At 39.0% G+C, this 21,746-nt stretch overlaps 1 protein-coding gene across 7 annotated transcripts in view; it reads left to right on the top strand.

Annotated features, from left to right (window-relative positions):
* The window catches only part of ERG (ETS transcription factor ERG), a 253,890-nt gene that overhangs the window by 111,742 nt on the left and 120,402 nt on the right, over positions 1-21,746 (top strand). The window contains exon 4 of one of the 7 annotated variants that reach the window (XM_033132123.1): positions 8,028-8,206. The exons of the other annotated variants lie outside the window; for them this stretch is intronic. The gene's annotated coding sequence lies outside the window, so the exon portion shown is untranslated. The remainder of the gene's footprint in view (positions 1-8,027; positions 8,207-21,746) is intronic. 7 annotated transcript variants of the gene reach the window in all.

Here is a 21,746-nt window from a genome sequence, read left to right as displayed (position 1 = left end):
AGTCTGTGTCACAGTGAATGAGGGCATCAAATGCTAGTGACGTCTACTGTCTAGAGCTGACTCAATTCGAGGTGTTCCGAGCTGGGAGCCAGCTGAGAGCTGGTGATGTCATCAGAGCTCTCCTTTGCACAATACCTCAGGTGACGGGGGTGATCTGTTCTCAGCTTGAACACCTTGAGCGTGGGACTAAAATCAGAAATCTTTGCTTTTAGCTGCTTTTCACTGCACTTTCCAGAAGCTTTTCTTGATACTCCAGCCTTTCACGGAAAACCCCCCTTGAGAATCCTCTACAAAGAGTCTCCTGTTTCAGATGAAAGGATAACACAAGGTGTCCAGGCTTCTTTCAGTTTTATGAAAGAACCTTCAGCAGTGATTTCAGCAATTCTTTTCCATCAGTTGAAATGGAAGCCCACAAGCACATTTTCACCCTTAATGTATGCTTCATCTCTAGCTATTGTGTCTTCGTTATTTGGAAAAAAAAAAAGGTGTTTTTCCCCCCGCAGCTCAAATTAAGTCAGACATGAACACTTTTGACTCATGTATTAAGAGTTCATCTTGTCAAAGCTTCCACATGTCCAGTTATCATTGGTTTTACTGTCTGTATCTGTGAATAATGGGAAGAAGGTCTCCTCCTTTGTTATTTCAGATTGTCTGAACAAGGATCGAGAGCTTTCTTTCTCTCTCACTCTGTTCTCTTCGCGGACTACTATTGTTCTAAAAGCCAAGAAAATACAAAATGTTGGTTCTTACATGGCCACAGCTTGGCTTTGTATTGAGAGGCAAAAGACAGAAATCATGTAATACTCTTTTACATTTTTGCATGAGTTTTTCTGTCTTGAAATGAACTGAATTGTCTATGCAGCGGTTTCAGTTGAAAGAAAGACTTTGTGACGCTCTTTCTGGACTGGGTTCTGTTTAACACCCTGCACTTGGTTTTGTCTGGACTGTGTCTCCCGGAGCTCACCGACCCCATGATGTGTCTGCACACATTCACACAGTGGCACTGGGCTCTGAAGAGTGGTACGGAAGTTTCCCCCAGCTTTGTTTGTTCTCATTTTGTCTGTGGGCCGTGATTTTTTAAAAGTTGAATTCAAATTTGCAGCTTTTAAGAAAAGCATCCCACAAGAATGTGATTTTTAATCTCTTGAGATTTGTTTGCCCCGTCCTTCATATAAAATAGCAATTGACTTGATATATCCAGCTAGATTTATAAAACAACTAAAACTTACATCTCTTTATTCAGTTCGGTTTTTTGGAAAATCTTTACCAGATAAGGAAGAGCACATTCTACCAAAGCAAAGGAGAGGTTTTTACCTCTGGCGAGTCTGAGGAGTAGGGGTGGCTTTTTACACAGATCCTTCTTCAGAGTGTCAAGGAAGGGTCAATCCTTGTTTTAAGTGGTAATTTTAGCCTTCAGCCAGATTCCAATCTTGAAAAAAAGACCGGAAAAATTGTGTTGCCACATGTTGAGTGATGTCACCATGCGTGGGAGGTTACCTAGAGAAGATGGAGAATCTTACAGCTTATTTTATTTGTGAACTGTTTCTGATTATCCCACTTGAGGGAGGGTCACTTTGAATAATGATGCCTTGACATCTCTTTCATGGGGAATCTGCACCACTGGTCACCAGATGTGTTAGGGCAGGCGCTTCACGCTTCCCCATGGTCCTGTGAGCGACCCACATTCAGATACTGCTTCCCGCGTTCATCCTTGTTGAAGGAAGGCGAAACCTAACGCCCACGCTCCCTGCCTACAACCCCAATGACTGAAAGTTTTAGTATATGGTGAGTTATTATTAATAGTCACGTCTGTGGGCCAGTCGTTCTGTGGGCAGAAGTGTTTGTTCTGGGCTGTAGTTCAGCCTGTGTCCCAGCAAAACTCTACAGATCCTTTTGGGCTAAATATTAAATGCTATGAGCATTTTCTGAGATGGTAATTTTCATGTGTCCGCCTAACTGCAAAATCCTAGAGTAGAAACCTTGAAGAGACATTGAAGTTCATTTGCTCTTGAAGATCTTTACATTTTCAACTTTCCTGTTGGACTCCTGAAAACTATACAATGAATCCTATGGAAGTCAAATTCACTATTTAGAGAAAGCTTGCTCTCGAGCCTTCTCTCCTTGTTATCAGGAACAGCGATGCACCAGTTGAGTATGTAACTGTCCATGTATTAGAGCTTTAGGGAAACGAAGATGTCGGCACCTTTCCCAGAAACGTAACAATGTGGATCCTAAGTTGGGAGAAACTTCGAACTATACCTGCCAGTCCTTCACCCAACTAGTGAATCTTGCCCACAGATTCCTGACAGATGGCTACGCGACCTTTCCTCGCCTCTTTCTTCCATGGCAGGAGCCTTTCAGCCTTTCTGCAAAGTTCACAACCTTGGTCTTAGGTAAACCCTCTGGAACTATTCGAGCAACAAAAAATAAGGAAACTCTTTTTCCACATGGAACTTTTCAAATATTTCAGGACAACAGCTTCATGCCTCTTCTATCCTCATTCTTTTTTTTTCCAAGGCAGTTTTCCTAGTTTCCTCTATGGGTCTTTCCCAGGATTTCTGTTCCTGTTGCCATCCTGGCTGTCTGCCCTGGATATATTCCCAAGGCTAGCGTCACTTATTAAAATACTATCATTTCATTCTGTGCTGGTCAGACTACAACTAAAAGTAAATGCAATATTTCAGATTTGATCCAAGCAACAGAGTGTTGGGTTTCTCAAACCGTAGGGAGTCTCTGTCTGAGTCACCTACAATGTGTAATAAGAGCCCATTGCTCCCTATTCTGATTTTACTACCTAATTTTTCCCCCATATGAGAAGAGCTTTACTGGAGAACCTCTCTCTTTGTATATATGTGGTTATCTAAATAATTACTTGCTCATTTAAAAAGTGTCAATAATAAGCAAAAATGTAAAGAATCAAGTAAAAAAACAGTCTGGGACCCTACCATCCAGAAATAAGAATGCTAGAATATGCCACTCAACATGAAAAAACAAAACAAAACAAAACAAAACAATGTATAATATAGGCTCGGTATGTGTAAAATTATATGTATGTACATTTTTATGTTTAAAATTATGAAAGGATGGGTACCAAAATGTACCAAGTGATTTGACTTTTTATAAAAAGAATGTGTATGTCTATATTTTATGCCTCTGTGTATCTACATCTATATCTGTATCTATGTATCTGTATATCTATAGTATGTATATTTATATCTATATCTATGACTATCAGAAGGGACCAAATACCTAATGTGGTGATGTGTATCTTGACAGAGGGAGTAAAGCTACACGACAGTGTATTAGATATTTGATTCTAATTTAATATCCTGTTGAACTTCATATAGTTAACATAGCTTCTGTCTAAGAAAAGAATTGATTCTTCCCCCTAACCATTCACCCAGTTGTTTAGGCCCCAGACCTTGGTATCATTGTTTACTCCTCTTTCCCTCATATCCAATCCTACAGAACAATACAAGTTCTGTAGGCTCTACCTTCAAAATACATCCCAGGGTGCCCACTCCTCACCCCTTACACCACCAGCGCCTTGATTCAAGTCACTAGGTCTTTCTCTTGGACACTAAAATAACCGCCCCCTCACCCCCCGCTTCCGCTCTTGGCCCCCTCTAGGTTCGTCTCCACACAAAAGTCAGAATGTTTTCCTCAGAGTGCAAATCAGGTGATATCACAGCCCTGCTAAAATTGTCCCATGTGTCCCTTGGCAGTTTGAATAAAAAGCAAACTCCTTCTCACGTTCTAAGGCCCTGCATGATTTAGCCTGCCCCCCAGAACCACTAGCTCACTGGATCTTGCTGATTCTAGAATGTTCCAAGCTCATTTGCATCTCAGGGCCCCGTGCTCACTGCTTCCCGTGCCCAGAACACTCTTTCCGTAAATTGTAATGGCTTTCTCCTTCGCATTAGTCAACTCTCTGCCCAAGAGTCATGTAGAGGGACCCACACTATCCAAAAAGAGCCGTTTCTTATCTCCTGGCTGTTTTACTTTTTTTTTTTTTTTCAAAAATACGTTCATCTGACACCAGAGGCCTGTTGACCTTACCTCTGTTGATTGTGTCTTCGTCTATGACATTTATATTATGTGTAGTGATCGTCTCTCCCCCGAATGACCTCTGGGGGCAGTAGTATGCACTTGGTGTCTGAGTTTGTACCCAATGTAGATGGTGAGTGACAAGATCAAGGTGTGTAAGAGAGCACAAGAGCCACTCAGGCACCATAAGCAACTTTTCATGGCTCGAGAACTTTCCTTTTTGTTCTTGTCTCTTGATACGTACGCCTGAGCCCACAGGTTGTAGTTGAATTAGAAATGCTTCGTGTTCTGGCCCTGAGGAGTGAAAGGAATGGGGGTGGGTTCCTGGTTTGGTCCATCCTACCAGCAATGCAAGAAAGCCTGGGAAAGCCAGTGACCCCATTCATGGAGCTCTGAGGAAGTGTGCCATCAGAGTCACGCTGGAGTAACAAATTCATTCCAAATCTCAGTGGCTTAACCTAACATGGACTGGTTTCATGTACTACGATATATAGTCACTCAGGCTGACAGATGTTCTGCCATCTTATGATACCATTGTGTCAACACATGGCTTCCGGAACCACCTCAGCAAGGGAAAGAAGAGCACATAGAGCTTGCCCCCGTTATATATGAAACCTGGAAACACAGGCAAGGGGCCGGAGCCTACCGTGTTTCCCCGAAAATAAGACCTAACTGGACCATCAGCTCTAATGCATCTTTTGGAGCAAAAATTAATATAAGACCCAGTTTTATTTTAATATAAGACTGGGTATAATATAATATAATATAATACCAGGTCTTATGTTAATTTTTGCTCCAAAAGGTGCATTAGAGCTGATGATCTGACTAGGTCTTATTTTCGGGGAAACCCGGTATCACATGGTCCCACATAACTACAAGGGCTGGGAATTGTCCAGTGTGCCAGGAGGTTACTAAGAAATTCATTAAGTTTAAAAACTTTTTAAAAAGGTAGAAGAAATAAATAAATAAATAAATAAATAAATAAATAAATAAATAAATAAATAAATAAATTTAAAAGTTTATTAAGAAATTCATTAAGCTTAAAATGCTTTAAAAATAACAAATAAAATAAATAGAAAAAGGTTTACTTAGAAATTCATTAAATATTTAAGCATGATGAATCTCTTAGTAACTTCCTACAAGTAGCTCATTTCCTAAACAAACAAACAAACACTTGAGCGACGGAAGATTTTAGTGTTGATCCCTGAACTGAGATCCCAGTACCAGCCACCTACACTGGTTTATTTATAGCAGATAGCCATAGGCCACCTAACCGCAGGATTCTAACTGTGACCTAGGCATACCTTTAAGTGACAAGTGATTAATTGTTGTAAGCCCAAGAAAGACCCCTGGAAAGATTCTTGTTTTTAATTCAGAATTTTTACACCATGTAGTAATTGGTTGGCCTCAAGTCTTGTAAAAAGTACTTGACTCCTCGGGAACCATCCCCATAGGATGGGTTGAAAACATGCGATTAACAAAGTTGGCTTCTGAGGACTAAATTTCAAGCCTATCCATCTGTTGGATCAAAACTCAACATCTGATTTCTCCTCAGTGAATTTCAGATGAGGGTGTTTCAATGAAATGTTTAGATAGGTTTTAGGGTAAATTACTATACCATTAACTGCTACTATACCATTAATTACTATACTATTAACTGCTGCTAGGTTATTGGGGCGATTTAAATGTGGCAGTGTATCTGAAAACAATTTATAAATTGTAAACTTGATAATACAATGTGAGGCACAAATTTGGCATCATTAATTAGAAACTTCCAAAACGTTCATATCCTTTGACTTAATAATAGTTCTAGGATTTTTCCTAAGTAAATAATTGGACAGGTTTAAAAAGAACTTTGTTCTTAATATTGGAATATTGGAATTGACCTAATTTTCCCCTAATGGGAAGGTGGTTCAGTCATTCAACAGTTTTCCTCTGAGCGTGTGCTATATGCTAAGCAGTGTTCTTGACATTGGTTAAAGGTAAGGGAGACAATTACCAGGGTCATTAAGTAAAATATACAGAAGGTAATAAATGAGGTGGAGAAAATCAAGCAGAGAGGAACAGGCGTATTGGAGGGAGGGAGTGTGAGTATTTCATAGAGCAGTAAGCAGGGCTGAGGAGAGGCGACCTCTAAGCAGACACTTGGGGAAGGTGAGGGAACCTTACTGATAAATGGGGGGAAAACACATTTTGGGCAGAAGGAACGAGGACAAAGGCACAGAGGAGGGAATGTGCCCTAAGTTAGAAAAACCAATAAGGAGTAATCTCTGGCCACCCATATGAGGGAATCCTAGGCAGCTATTAAATAATGATGTAAAGCTGTATGTATTCACATGGAAAGACAGCCATGCTGTGATTAGGGAAAAAAGAAAATTTTACAATAATGTGCATAGATCTCATTGTTTTTGGATGAGAAACTTTACACATGGCTATTTGTAACATATACTTAGAAAAAATATTTGACAGCATGTAACGTAAAAGGTGGACAGTGATTTTCTTGTTTATTTTTTGCTTAAAATGTCTGCTATGCATTTTAATTGTAACGCAGACATAATATCTTTTTATAATTAAAAGATCATTCTATTATTGATACTAATATAGTACTCTAAATGAAGCTAAATATTTTAGTTAAATCTTGTCAGGAAATATATTTAAATATTAATTATACTGAACTCAATAAACAGTCATTTTTGTAAGGTTTGCTATAGCTTTCTAGTACATAATACTAAACAACCTGTTGTGAGTTGAATTGTGTCTTCATGAAATTCATATATTGAAGTTCTAATCCTCGGTACATTAGCATGTAAACTTATTTAGAAATAAGGTCATCGCAGAGGTCATTAGTTAAGGTGAAGTCATACTGGAGTAGAGTGGGCCCTAATTCAATATAACGGGTGTCTTTATCAAAAGGGGAAATTTGGAGATACACACACACACACACACACACACACACACACACACACACACACACAGGAAATGCCATGTGAAGATGAAGGCAGAGTTCTGGGTCATACTTTGATAAGCCAAGGAAAACCAAAGATGGCCAGCAAACCGCCAGAAGCTAGGAGACAGGATGGAACAGATTTTCCCTCACAACCCCTCTGACACCATCTTGGACTTCTGGCCTCCAGAAACGTGAGACAGTACATTTCTGTTGTTTCAGCCACCCAGTCTGTGGTACTTTGTTATGGCTGGCCTAGGACACTTGTACACCACCCTGCTGGGAGTGAAGTCACTTAATAATCTGGGGATTCATGTGCCTAACTCATTGGCATATTGAAGACAGTCCCACAAAATTTACACATTATTGTTGTCACATTACGGTTTTACCCGGGTAGTTGTTTAGTAACCTCTGACCTCAAAGCTTTTCCGGGCAAGACCATTCATACAATATTCATTTGCCCTTTGGTATTTAACAGATCCTGCTGTCTGTGGAAAGTTCCAGCTCTTTCTTTGGCTTCCCTCTAAGAGAGTGGGGGTGGGGCTCCATTAACAAGCAGAAGCAGAAAACGTGGTGGGTCGCCTTTCCGTCAGCCGCAATCAATGCCTCGTGTCCTCTTCAGACCCTCACTTGTGACCACAGTCCTGTTTGTCATCAGCTGCTGCCAACATCCCGGCTGGGAAATTGATATTCTAAGGAATGATTTAGGGATTATTTAACCAGTCATTCCTCAGCATTCACTAAGCATTATCCTGCACTAAGCAAGCAGGAAGTTATTTACCACAAGGGTTTTCAGACTGGAGGGTGTGTTTCAAACCCGACTTCCTGGCCTACCTCAGAAATTCTGATTCAGGAGGTCTGGGGAGGGGCCCCATGCATTTCATCCAACAAACCCCCTCCTCCCATGGTGCTTGTACTGCTGCTCTGGTGACCACACTTTGAGTAGCTCTGGCTATAGAACTTCCTTGTCCTCAGTCCAGGTGGAATTTTCTTCCCACATCTCCAGTTTAACATTATGTCCTTGAATTTCATCCAGGCCTATGTGGGATGGACCCTGTTTGAAGTGTTTGTGGCCATTTCAGAGAAGTCCTCTCAAGGGCTTTGCGCATTTTGTTGCTCAGTGTCCCTTTTGGGAAATTGCTCTCGGATCTGAAGACCCAGACAAATGGACTCTTCTTATGAATTGGTGGACTTCTAGTGGATGGCAAGAGTTCTGTAAGTCATCGTCTTTCCTCCATTACCTTGTCTAATAAGATGCCCAGAACTAAGATTTTTCTCAATTGCTATGGCCTTGCTCAGGTAGAATTCTTAACATAATTTTTCAATTCTTAATATTATTTTGCTGCTTGATTTTGTACTTTTATATGTCCTAATAATATTTGTATACCTGTACTTTTTATTATTTTATTTTTTAAATAATTTCTTATTTTTCAGTTATAGTTGACATACAACATTACATTAGTTTCAGGTGTACAACATAGTGATTAGACATTTCTGTAAATTATACTCATAGAACTTAGTACCCATCTGACACCATGTGTAGTTATTACAATATTATTGACTATATTCTTTATGCTATATGTTACATCCCCATGACATTTTGTAATTACCAATTTGTACTTCTTAATCCCTTTTTCCTATTTACCATTCCCCAGACCCCACATCTGGCAACCATCAAAATGTTATTTGCATCTATGAGTTTGTTTCTGTTTTGTTTGTTCCTTTATTTTGTTCTTTAGATTCCAGATATAAGTGAGATCACATGGCTTTTGTCTTTCTCTGTCTAAGTTACTCCATTCAGCACAATACCCTCTAGGTCCATCCATGTTGTTACAGATGGCAAGATTTCATTCTTTTTTATGGCTGAGTAATATTCCACTGTATATATGTACCACCTCTTCTTTATTCATTCATCCATTCAGGATACCCAGGTTTCTTCCACATCTTGGCTCATGTAAACAATGCTGCAATGAGCGTGTGGATGTACATGCCCCTTCTAAGTAGTATTTTGGGTTTCTTTGAATAAATACCCAGAAGTGGGACTACTGGGTCCTTCTTTATTCTTATAGCCTTTGTTTTAAAGTCTTTTTTTTTCCTGGTATAACTATTGCTACCCCAGCTTTTTTTCTGTTTCCATTTTCATGAAATACCTTTTTCTATCCCTTTACTTTCAGTCTGTGTGTGTCTTTGATCTGAAGTGGGTCTCTTGTAGGCAGCATATGCAATAGTCTTATTTTCCTATCCATTCAGCTACCCTATGTCTTTTGATTGGGGCATTTAATCCATATACGTTGAAAGTAATTGTTGATAGATATGTAGTTATTGCCATTTTATTATTTATATTTTTGATCTTTTTCCCCCCTTCTTTTTCTTAAAGAAATCCCTTTAAAATTTTTTTTGCAATATTGGTTTGGTGGTGATGAACTCCTTTAGCTCTTTTTTTTTGTCTTGGAAGCTCTTTATCTGATCTGTCCTTCAATTCTAAATGATAACTTTTCTGGGTACAGTAATCTTGGTTGCAGGTCCTTGCTTTTTCTGGAACTTTGTTCTGTTCTTTCATTTGGGACATGTTTCTTTGTTTCCCCATTTTGGCTGCCTCTTTGTGTTTGTTTCTATATGTTAGGTAGGGCTGCTATGCTCCCTGGTTTTAGTAGAGTGGCCTTATGTAGTAGGTGTCCTGTGGGTCCCAGTGGCACAGTCTCCCTGGTCATCAGAGCTGGGTGTTCCAGGTTTGTCCCTTGTGTGGGTTGTGTGTGCCCTCTTGCAAGAGGTATGGGGCACACTGAGGCCAGTTACTGCTTCTTTGGAGTTTATGAACCTTTAAGAGATTTTAGGAAAGTCCACCCCATGAGCCCAGATAGGCTGTTTGTATGGAAAAGCCACTGGAAGCAGCTTGGGTGGGTCTGCAAGTTGGATGGGGCAGGGTCTCAGGAAATCACCCGGGTGGGGCAAACAGTGTTAACTAGGTTGATAGCGACTCAGTGTAGTGGCTGCCTGCAGCTGCATGCTGGGAGAAGGGAGGACTCAACAAAGGAACAATGGCTTTTGCCATCCCTTCTGCTTAGAAAAAAGCTGCCCCTCCAGCTGTCACCCTGAAGCCAGATAATTAGTTCCTCCCTGTATGTCCCTGGTGCCTTTCAAGCTGCTGCCCCAGCACTGGAGCTCAGAGTTAGTGAGTCCAGCAGTGAGTGAACCCTTGTGCGGGACCTATAACAGGAATGTTTGCGACTGCAGCCACCCTCATCTCACTCAGTGACAATCTTTGCTGGTTTTCACAACCAGAAGTTGTGGGGACTTTTCTCCAGCACTGGAGCTCTGGGCTGGGGAACCTGGTTTGGGGCTGGGACCTCTTGCTCCTCAGGTGGGACCCCCACAGCCGAGGTATCCCTCCCAATTTTTAATGGCCACACGTGGGTGTAGGATTATTCCACCATAGAGTTACTATTTTCTGCCCCTCCTGTCATTTTCCACCCCTCATACCAGTCTCCATGTGGGTTCTTCTATATGTCCTTAGTTGTAGGACTTCTGTTCAGCTAGACTTAGGTGGTTCTCAATGATGGTTGTTCTGTAGTTTAGTTGTAAGTTGATGTGGTCCTGAGAGGAGACAGGCACAGCATTTACCTATTCACCATCTTGATTGGTTATTTTTTTTTTAAGTAACATTTTTATTACAAAGTTAATAGTGGTAGACATTTTAATAAATATAGTTAGTAAAAAGAAAACAAAACCCTCCTTAGCTCCATCACTTGGAAATAATATCTATTGATATTTTTAGGTATTAGTCTTCTAATTAATATAACTTTATTTTAATTAAATTATATACATTAACATATAAGTGTAACATATTTATTTTAAAAATTAAAATGACTTAAATTATTAAAATCAAAAATATTTTACTTAGAGTTTTATTAATCTTTCTGTTTGTTTATCAACATAACCATTACCTTGTTCTGTCCTGACATTGTCTCCGAAGACATGTATAGACTCTTAATAGATTCTTACAGTCCGATTTTGACTCTTAGTTTTTCACTGTCACAGACAAAATTATAATTAATATCATAGTTGATACATCCAATGTATCCAGTATAAAATTCTAGAAAGGGACTTATTAAATGAGAGAGAGAGACAGAGAGAGAGATGTACAGAGTGGAGCTTACATCTTTTTCTGAATCACCTCTGGCTCTGTGTTCCTGCTTCCAGGAATTTGGTCCATTCATGGATTATTTCACTCTCCTTGCCATCCATTCATTGTTCTCCAGCCTCATCCCAGAGGGAGAAGATCCCCTTTCCTTGGGTTTCCTCAGCACTCCCTCACACACAGCATCTGTGTGTGCAACAGACCACATCCTTCTATTTCTTCATCCCACTCTTCTACAAGGCTCCCTTTACAACTCCACATCTCCTTGAATTGATGCCTCCACCCTAGAGTTACTATTTTCCCCACATTAGTCCAAACAGTATTGTGTTAAAATAAGGGATTCCTAATGAGCTTGATGTTTTTCTCCAACCCCTCACTGATTCAAAAGTCTACCTTTCATATCCAAACACCCATATCTTAATCAAAGGTGTGATTGCTTAAAGGATTGGTAAAGGTAGTGAGAGTTCAGGCTTTCTTTCTTCCTTTCTTTCTTTCCCTCTTTTGCCAATTCTAGTAAGCTTGAGGGGAGAGGCATAGAGGTCATCAAATGTTGACATAGCTAAAGTCAATTAAGTAAGATTTAGGAGGTGAGGTCCGCAGGATCTTGGGCGTAGATCGGATGGTGGGGACAAGGTAGCGAGATGACTCACAGACGTTTCCTGTATCTTGACTAGGATGACTGAGAGGGTGAGATGAACATAGGAGGGAAAGTGTTGAGAGCTTTGCGCTCGATTTGGATCATGTTTCATTGAAATGCTAGTGTTCATTCAGGTGAGACGTCTGGCAGGCATTTGGATGAACAGGTTGGAGGAGTGTCAGAGCACGAGTAGCTGTGAAAGGCATCAGTCTGTTAGAGGCAAGGAAAACCAGGGGCATGAACATGGCCTTTCATGGAGAACATGGACAGGGACCTGAGGGAGGTGGTGGAACAGCTTCTAGGAAGGAGGCGTGAGTGGTGTCACCTCCGCTGCCCACGATCTTCACGTCACACCAGCAGACACAGGTCTTGAGAATTCTCTTAGGTTTTCTCGGAATATCTGAAATGCATTTCCTTTCTAGTTTTTGAAATTAATTTCCTGATCTCTTTCTATAATTAGAAATGCCATTAATTCTGCATCAACCTCCACTCCTTCCAATAGTGGCTTAATGTCAGAAGCAGCATGCATACCTTGCGATGGATTCTTAATTTGTGAGTATTTGTCTCCTGGTGTGGAATTAGCACAAGCTCTTGTGTTTTGCACCAATTCTGTACCTTCCTGAGGAAGAATTTCCAACAGAGGAGGCTGGAGAGTTCTCTTACAGAAGTGTTCCAGAATTTATTTTCAGAAGTGCTCGGGTTGACCTGGGAGATCTCTCCTTACAGACTTTTCAAAGTTTCCAACGTAAAGGGCACTGCTGCTGGCTCAGGAATCCCTTGCTTTTGGAGACTTCCACAGCCAGGCGGCTCCTGTCTTCACCTCACTAAAGAAAACCTCACCTCTTATCACCTCTCCTGTTGTTTGGAGTTTCTGATCACAGAATGTGTTGTTATCAAGGATCCTTTGGCTTGGTATATTTTAAACATGCAATGAGATTTCTATAAATGCTCAGAAATGGAGCAGGAAGATCCGCGAGCTACAGCTTTGTTCAGACTCTGCCAATTTGCCTGGCTGAGGCCCTTTGTGTCGGTTCTGTACATCGATCATTTGAAATGATCGGCAGAGTCATGGAAGTGAAGACACCAACTTTCCTCCCGGCAAGCAGATGTTGCCTAACTCCTCCCAGTCCAGCGGTCAACGAGTTGCCGCCACACTGTGACATATTTGAATTTATTCTTTGTTTATAGAAATTCAAGCCAGAAAGACTCATAGTTTTGGCAGTTGATTAAAGCCATTTAAATTAGATTTTTGACACTGTAATTAAATGTGAGCGCAAGTCAATCGTGCCTTCCATATTCCATCCAGTGGGGAGGACTCCGCAGCTGGCAGACTGTCACTGTCTAGCTTGGGTTAGGTCCCCGGGATTCCAAAGAAAGCTTTGATTTGTAAATGGTTGAGTTGGACGGTGCCTTCCAAAATATATCTTTTAGAGGTATGAGCTAACAAAATAAATGAGAGAAAATTGGATTAATTTTAATAATTCTGCTGCTTTGATTCCAAATCCTTGAACACCTACAAAAACAAAGTGCCTCTTAAAAGCACAGCCTTGCCTTGGGACACTGGGTCTCTCTGTTTCTGTTTATGAGCGGGAGGAGCCAGCCGAGTATTTTTAGATGGAAGGAGGCATCCAGAGGAGCGTGAAGGTACCTGAGCAGCCCTTCCAGGGTACTGGTCGGAGATCTCTGGGCTGCTTGGAGCTTTCAGAGTGAATTCCTTTCAAATTATGTTTTTGAAACCAGATCCAGGCCCTTTCTGTTATTGATTGTTTTCATATGAAATAACATTGAAATCCAGTAGCAAATTGGGCTAGATGTAGATGAGTATTCCACATGGGCAACTGGATTTTATTGAGAATTATAATAATGAATGGAGTGAGAATCAGACACACAACATTAGCTGGGGGTGAAGGGGCGGCAGCTCAGACAGGCAGTTCAGGATGGCCATGCGCTCCGTGGTCACAGAGATCTTTGTTGCAACGCTGGCCCTGCCTCTTCCTTTTTGACCTTGAATAAAGGACTTAGCCTGTCCAAGCCTCAGTTTCTTCATCTGTAAAATGGAAAGCATAGCACATAATGCGTAGGATTGTGGTAAGAATGAACTCAGATGATTCATGTGCATAAAGCATTTGCTGTGATTCCTGGCATTTGATAAATTAGTGGTGTGAATCATTATTGTAATAACCAACACCGCTCTTTAGGTGAAATAGAAAAGAGAAGGAATTTCCTTGGAAATTTTTTTCTGAGGACTTTTGGGGGAGATGTCAGTGATAGACACTCATTGCAATATTTATTATAAGTACAGACTTGGTGTTTTATAAGATATATCAACAATAATACTCATCTCTGGATTCTGTGAAAAGGTACAGGGCTAATAATGGATCGTTGATCTGCAATAGACAACCAAGAATCTGATAGCTCATTAAAAATGTTGAATGCTCAGGTAGGAGCTACTTAGAAAACATGGACAGGATATAAACATTGACCCACATTATTTTTAGCATGCCCTCCCTGCCACCTATGTGAGTTTTTTAAAGAACTATAGGCCATATTTCAAGGAGAGGACCTGGAAGCGTGTGATCCAATGGCATTTACTGAAATGATTTTGAGTGGAAAACTGGTCTCACCCAGACACAAAGCCTCCTTTGATAAACCACGTTGCAGAGCCAAAGTTGCTCCCACATAAGAAATAACTACCCTAGCTCATATGGAACAACTCATTTCTTCCCCAAACATATTTTATGTCCAAGAGAAATAGTCTAATAGAGCTTATACCTTCTTTTTTTGTTGTTTTCTTTCCGTCACATCGAATCTAAACAGATTGCTCAGATTTCTTCTGAAAATGCACATGAGAATAACAGCTTTGTCTTTGGGATTGGTTTGGAAAACGCTGAAATAAATAAAAATTTGCTTATTGCTTTTGTCTAGTCTGAAATTGATTTATGAGACAGAACCTGCATTGAACTTTGATAAATACCTTGGAAATATTTGATCGAACGTTCAAATTGTAATATGAAGCCACATTAAGTAATGGCTTGATTAAAATTAAAGGTTTTGACATGCTTGATCTGTACTATAAACTGATAATTAAAAATAGGTGGAATGTTTTAACAGTGTTAGTAGAGCTGTTACAGCCAAATCCATTTTATAACTTTCAGATAGTTTTTATTGATTGTAAGTTTACGCAATCATTTGTCATATTGCAAATAAGAGAGTGCAGTTCATGTATGGATTTTTAATTTATGATATCCCCTTCTTGCAATACCAATATAATCCATCTTTTCAAATGTTAGTAAATCAAGAGAAAACCTTTTAATGGTAAATTTATGGACACAATTAGGAAAAAAAACCCGAAACTGCACATTTTGTAAAGACCATCAGTTTAGAAGTAAATCTTTCTTTACATTTGAGAAAAAGTACAAATCTTATTTTACACATTTTCATTTAACTTCAGTTTGCCAAAATTTACATATGAAACAGGCCATACTTATGCCGCTTCTTAAAAGCAAACCTTTTTTTTTTCTTTACGCAGCTTATTCGTAGAAAGAGGAGCACATATTATGAAAAATTATTAATGCTGCTCTAGGTTTAAATTTAAGCATTTCTGTAACAGAAAACTCCATTTCATCTGGTATTATTTGTAGTTATTGTACATAACAAGAATTATAACCCTGCGTACTGAGAACATTAGTCCTGATGACAGCACTAATTATCACATTTACCCACAGATATCTGAATATCACTCACGTCATATTTTTAATATTCAAACCACAAATTGCAAATATGTTCAAGAATTTCACACTTAAGGGTGTCTGGATCTGCAAATGTACCCTGGAGCCTCTCTAATGCTTATCTGATCAAACTTAACGATAATCACAATTGCCAAGTGAAGTTTATTCACTGGAAGTCAGTTCCAAGATTCTAACTCTTGCCTGTTCAGCGGAGCTTTGTCATGTTGTGTCTGATTTGGGCTGCGGATTTCTAAAACATTTCTTAACCCTTTTGCCGGGACGGTCGGATATATCTGAATGAATATTTCTATCCACTGAGGATGGAAACTTCCGGAAAGGAAATTTAGGAAAGCAGATGTACACTTTTCTAGATTTTTGTGTTTTTCAAGAATGAATAACAATCGGAAAATTTTATACATAAAAATAATGTCATTTATATAGAAAGCAGCACAAATTGTTATTAAATGCATAAAGTAGTCAAAATATCTACTTTTTGTTTTTGTGGATGGCTGACACATTAAAAAAAACCTTGAAATTAATTAACGCAGTGAAAGAGTTGTTTATGATTTTAATTTAGTTTCCAGATTTTGAACCTGAATTATGGTGTCTTGCAAACACATTGAATAAGTTTCATTTCTACCTTTTTCCTCACTGTTTGTTGAACCACACCGTTTTTATATGGATACCTTTTCTGAAAACACTGAATAATGTTCTTAATTTAAGTTTCACACTTTGTCTCTTTTTGTGAGTTTCCCTTTTATGGGTTCCTTTTGTCCCGGAGTACCTCCCGCTTGCTTTGGAGGTAGCATCATGATAGCATTTATGGTTGTGAAATAAAGAGTTAAAAGACTTTGCTTCAAAGTTGGTAACTCCCATTCTTACCTCCCTGTTTATAACTAGATATCCTAATTGATATCTCAACTTCTTGTGACTATGGGCAAGTTATCAACTTCTCTGTGTCTGTACCTTCAGCGATAAAGCTGAGCTAATCATAGACATACCTGGTGAGGTTTTGTGACGACTGGCCCAGGGCTTAGCTCCGTGTATAGCAGCTGCCCTTTGAGCTGTTGAATGTTGCCTGAGGAAGCATACAGGACTCGGCCGGCTGGTCTCTGAATCTGTGACCGCAGATCTCCGATGGGCACTCAGAACTGCGTGGGAATCCTGCCTCGCTGCCCTGCAGCCTAGGCTGGCTCTTCTTTCTCTGCTGAGCTTCTCCGTGAAGCCAGTCGCAAGGCTCAGCTTAATCACTGTTATCTGCATTCTCCTCTTCCCCCCTAAAATCGCATGGCTTAAAAACCACCCAAATTTCAGTAACTCGCAGTCTTTCCTCCCTATTTATAACCATCTCTTAATTGAGATCACAACATGCATAGCTCTAAGCACCTTTGACTTTCAGTACAAATCCTGATCTGTCATCCCAAATTTGTATTCTCCAAGTCTCCCCCATCTTTGTAAAGTGCAATCACTATCTTCCCAGTTGCTAAGGCCACACAATAAAACAAAACAACCACAAATCATCTCTGATCTTCTTTTCTTTACTCTGTTCCTCCAGTGTGTCAGCCGGTCCCATCAACTCTTCCTCCAGTAGCTCCGGGTCCATCATCACTCACCTGGATTGATGCAGTAGCGTCTTAGCCAACTTCTCCCAGCTTCCCTTTTGCCTTTTAACAAATTTTTTCCTTCTGTAGCAGCTGGAGAGCCCTTAGAACATATCAATCAGATCGTACAATCTCTATGTAAATAATCTCCAGCACCAGTGGCTTCCCACCATATTGGGGATAAGTCCAAACTTCTCAACATGAGCTGGCCCTTGTCTGCCTTGTGGGTGCCGGATGAAATCACCCAGCCCTAGGACATGGCGCACTGGTGTTCTCTCGTTTTCCCTGATGGACCAAGCTAATGTCTGGCTCAGGAGTATTGAATTAGCTGGTCCTTAACCTGGAGGGCTGCTTCTCTGCATCTGTACACAGCTCCTATTTGTTGTGTAGGTGTTAACTGACTGCCACCTCCTCCATGAGGGCCACTCCTGGGTGAGGGCCACTTCTGGGTGAGGGACTCTTGTCACTGAGGGTCACGCCCTCCAGTTCCTGGGCCCTCACTGAGGAGGTAACCCTCATAGAGGAGTAGTGAGAGTCATGACAAGTATTCATGATGCTTCATATCACTGCTCTCCACTTCCTTCCACCTGGAAAAAGTGGAATTGATACATTAATTACATAAGGCAAAATCATCCCTTTCCATTGGCTGTTTTTCCATTGGATTGTGGGTCTTCTCAGTGATTGATAAGGGTCCTTTACGTATTTTGGGTATGAATAGTAGGTTAGGTATGTTAAAAATATCATCTTCCATTCCATGGCTTGCCATTTTATTTTCTTAATAATGTCTTTTAATGCAAAAAAAGTTCTTACTTTTTTTTTCTAAATTATAATTAGTTCAATTTATCAGTCTTTCCCTTTTTAGTTAGTGTTTTGTGCCTTATTTATAAACTCTTCCCTATCCCAAAGTCATGAAGGTATTCCTCTGTGTTATGTTCCGGAAACTTTATTGTTTTGCCTGTCACCTTATTATATACAGTTCACCTGGAATTGATTTTTGTGATTGTATGAGTCAGTTGTCATGTTTCTTTTTTTCCATATGGATATCCCATTTCCCAGCACCAGGTTTCTAAGATTTTGTTTTTTCACTGCTTTGCGTGCCACCTTTGCCAAAAATCATGTCTGTTCATATATGCATGAATCTATTTCTGGGCTCTCTTTTCTTTTCCATTGTTTTGTTTGTTTATACCTGTACCACTCTGACCTAATCACTGGGCCTTTGTAATAATGTTTGGGAGAACAAGTTGTCCCATCTCACTCTTCTTTAAGAGCATCCTGACCCTGTCTGTTTTTGACCCTGTGCATTTCCATATAAATTTTAGAATCGATTTGTCAAGTTGTACAAAAATCTTGTAATTTTAATAGGATGCACATTGACTCTCTTGATCAGTTTGAAGAGAATTAAGAATTGATATCTTTATAGTATTAAGTCTTTCAATCCATGAATATGGTACAACTATTCATTTATTTAGGTCTTCTTTCAATAATATTTTGTAGTTTTCTGTATAAAGGTCCTGCACATATTAGATTAGATTTATATTAGATTTATTGCCATATTTTAAGACATTTTTGCTAATGAAAATCATATCATTTTAAAATTTCATTTTCTATTGATGCTGATCTATAGAAATAAAATTGAGTTTTTGCTGTTGATCTATAGCTAGCAAACTTCTTAAGCTTTTAATTCTAATGATTCATTTCTAAATTTTCTTGGATTTTTAATGTAAAAATATATTATTTGCTAACAGTTTAAAGTTTTATCTATTTTTCCCCAATTGCTTGGTATTTTATTTCATTTTCTTTCCTTATGTACTGACCGGGACCTCCATACAATTTGTAACAAATGTGGTGATAGTGAGACTCTTTGTCTTTTCTCCCGACTTCAAAGGATTAGATTTCAGAGTTTCACCATTAAAGTATATGATTTACTGTAGGGTTTGGTAGATGCCCTTTACGGGATTGATAACAGTTTCCTTTTGTTTCTAATTTACTGAGAAATTTTATCATGAATTAGTATTGAATTTTATCAAATACTTTTGCCTCTTTTATTCAAGATTATCATATAATTTTTCTTTTTTGCAATATAAAATAAATTACATTGATTAAAGTAACGTTTCATTCTTAGACGATATCCAACTTAATCATAGTATATATTATTCTGTTTTATATGCTGTTGGATTTGCTTTTCACGGCTTTTGCATCTGCAGTTATGTGTGAAATCAGCCTGTAATTTTCATTTCTCATATGTATTAGTATCATTTTGATATCAAGTGTTCCTGGCATTAATTCGCACACACTGGCATTAATTCTTCTTTAAATGTGGTAGAATTTGATGATAAATCAATCTGGGCCTGGAATTTTCCTTCTTCATTTTTCTGGAGTTTCCTTTTAAGAAGGATTTGGATGATTTACTCAATATCTAATATTAGGTAGTGCAAAAGTATTTGTGGTTTCTGGAGTTATTTTTAGCCTTTTAAACTGCAATTACTTATACATCAACCTAATAGTTAAAGATTATTTCTAGAATAGAAATAGGATAAATTGTCCTCTGATAAGGTATTAATCTACATTCCCAATAGACATGAATGAGAATGCTCTTTCCTCTACATTCTTGCCAAGGCTGCAAACATTAAACTTTTTTTATTGTTGTGATATGGGTAGGCCCAAAATATGGTGTTTTGGCTACCTTTTTTATTTTCTTTATTTGTTTTAATATTTATTGTGTAGTTTATGAATTGTGAAATCTTATGATAGTGACTTGCCCTCATCCAACTTCTTTTATTCGTTTATTGTTTATTGAGTTATAACTGACATATAATGTTGTGTTAGCTTTAGGTGTACCACATAATGATTTGATAGATATATATGTTATGAAATGATCATTGCAGTAAATTTAGTTAAAATCCATCACCACTCATAGTTACACATTTTATTTCTTGTGATGAAGACTTTTAGGATTTGCTCTTAGCAACTTTCAAATATACAATATAGTATTATTATATGAACTATAGTGACCATGCTGTACATTACATCCCCAGACTTATTTATCTTATAGCTGAAAGTTTATACCCTTTGATCATCTTCACCCATTTTATCCACCCCTCTCCTCCTGCCTCTGGTAACCACCAATCTGTTCTCTGTATCTATGAATTCAAGCTTTATTTTTTATTCTACACATCAGTGAGGTCTTACAGTGTTTATCTTTTTCTGTCTGACTTACTTCACTTATCATAATGCCCTCAAGGTCCAACCATGTTGTCACAAATGCCAGGATTTCCTTCTTTTTTATGGCTAAACAATATTCCACTGTATGTATATACCACATTTTCCGTATCTATTCATCTGTCAGTGGGCACTTAAGTTGTTTCCAAGTCTTGGCTATTGTGAATAATGCTGCAGTGAACGTGGGAGTACAGATATCTTTTCAAGACAGTGAGTTTGTTTTCTTGGAATAAATATCCAGAAGTGGAATTGTGGGATCATATGGTAGTTCTGTTTTTAATTGTTTTCCATAGCGGCTGCACCAATTTATATCCCCACCAACAGTGCACGAGGGTTCCCTTTTCTCCATATCTTTGCCAGCAGTTGTTATTTGTTTTTTTGAAAATAGCTGTCCTAACAGGTATGAGGTGATAGCTCATTGTATTTTTTTTAACCATATTAACTAATTCATTTTATTTATTTAATTTTTTGGCAGGGGGAAAAGCTGAGGGGGTTAGAAAGCACAAATTGATAGCCACAATATTGCCACGGGGATACGAAAGACAGTTTGGAGAATATAATCAAGCGCATTGTGGTTTTGATTTGCATTTTCCTCGCGATGCTGAGCACTTCTCCAAGTTCTTTCACCTCATGTTGGTTGGGATGGCCAACATGCACTCCTGGACGGGCACCAGCTGTTTGTTTGTGTAATGTTGTTTAGGTCAATACATGTCATCCAACAATACAGTTTCCAGTTGGCTGACAGTCTGTCATTTATTCATAGACTAAATTATATTGTGAAGCTGACCAAATTGAATTGCTCTGTTCTAGTGTTTCTCAGCTGGGGTGATTTTGCTTCTGCCCTCAGGGACATTTGGCAATGTCTGAAGACAGTTTTGATTGTCATAACTGGGGGGTGAGGGAGGTGCTACTGGCGTCTTGTGGGTAGAAGCCAGGGATGCTAGCAAAAATCCTACAGTGCACAAGACAGCCCCCCACAACAAAGAGTTACCCAGCCCAACACGTCAGTAGTGCCAAGGTTGAGAAACCCTGCAGTCTATTCCAAATAACATTTTAGTGTTTGCATGACTTGTTCTTTCATAAGTATACGGCATTGCATCTCTTCTAAGGCACGAATTTGTTTTAAAAAATTCGATGTGTCTTACAGTTGATGGATAAGAATGTATTCTGGCTAATTTTTTTGGCAGAATTATTTTTTCTTTCCTAGTGATACATTAAATCGTGATGTACTTTACATCTTAACATCCATAGTCTTACATTGATGAAATATGGTAATATGACTGTTCTTCTCCTTTTACCTATACACATGCTTCGGTCTAATTTCAGTGTAGGACTCAGGTCCTATGTAGCATGACAGTGTAATTGCTATATTTATAACCATTAACAATCAATCAGTGTCTAGCCTTGTATTATTAGTCATTCCACCTCGTGA

The sequence above is a fragment of the Rhinolophus ferrumequinum genome, chromosome 2 (assembly GCF_004115265.2).
Source record: "Rhinolophus ferrumequinum isolate MPI-CBG mRhiFer1 chromosome 2, mRhiFer1_v1.p, whole genome shotgun sequence".
Taxonomy (NCBI): Eukaryota; Metazoa; Chordata; class Mammalia; order Chiroptera; family Rhinolophidae; genus Rhinolophus; species Rhinolophus ferrumequinum.
This window is presented reverse-complemented; position numbering and strand designations above follow the sequence as displayed.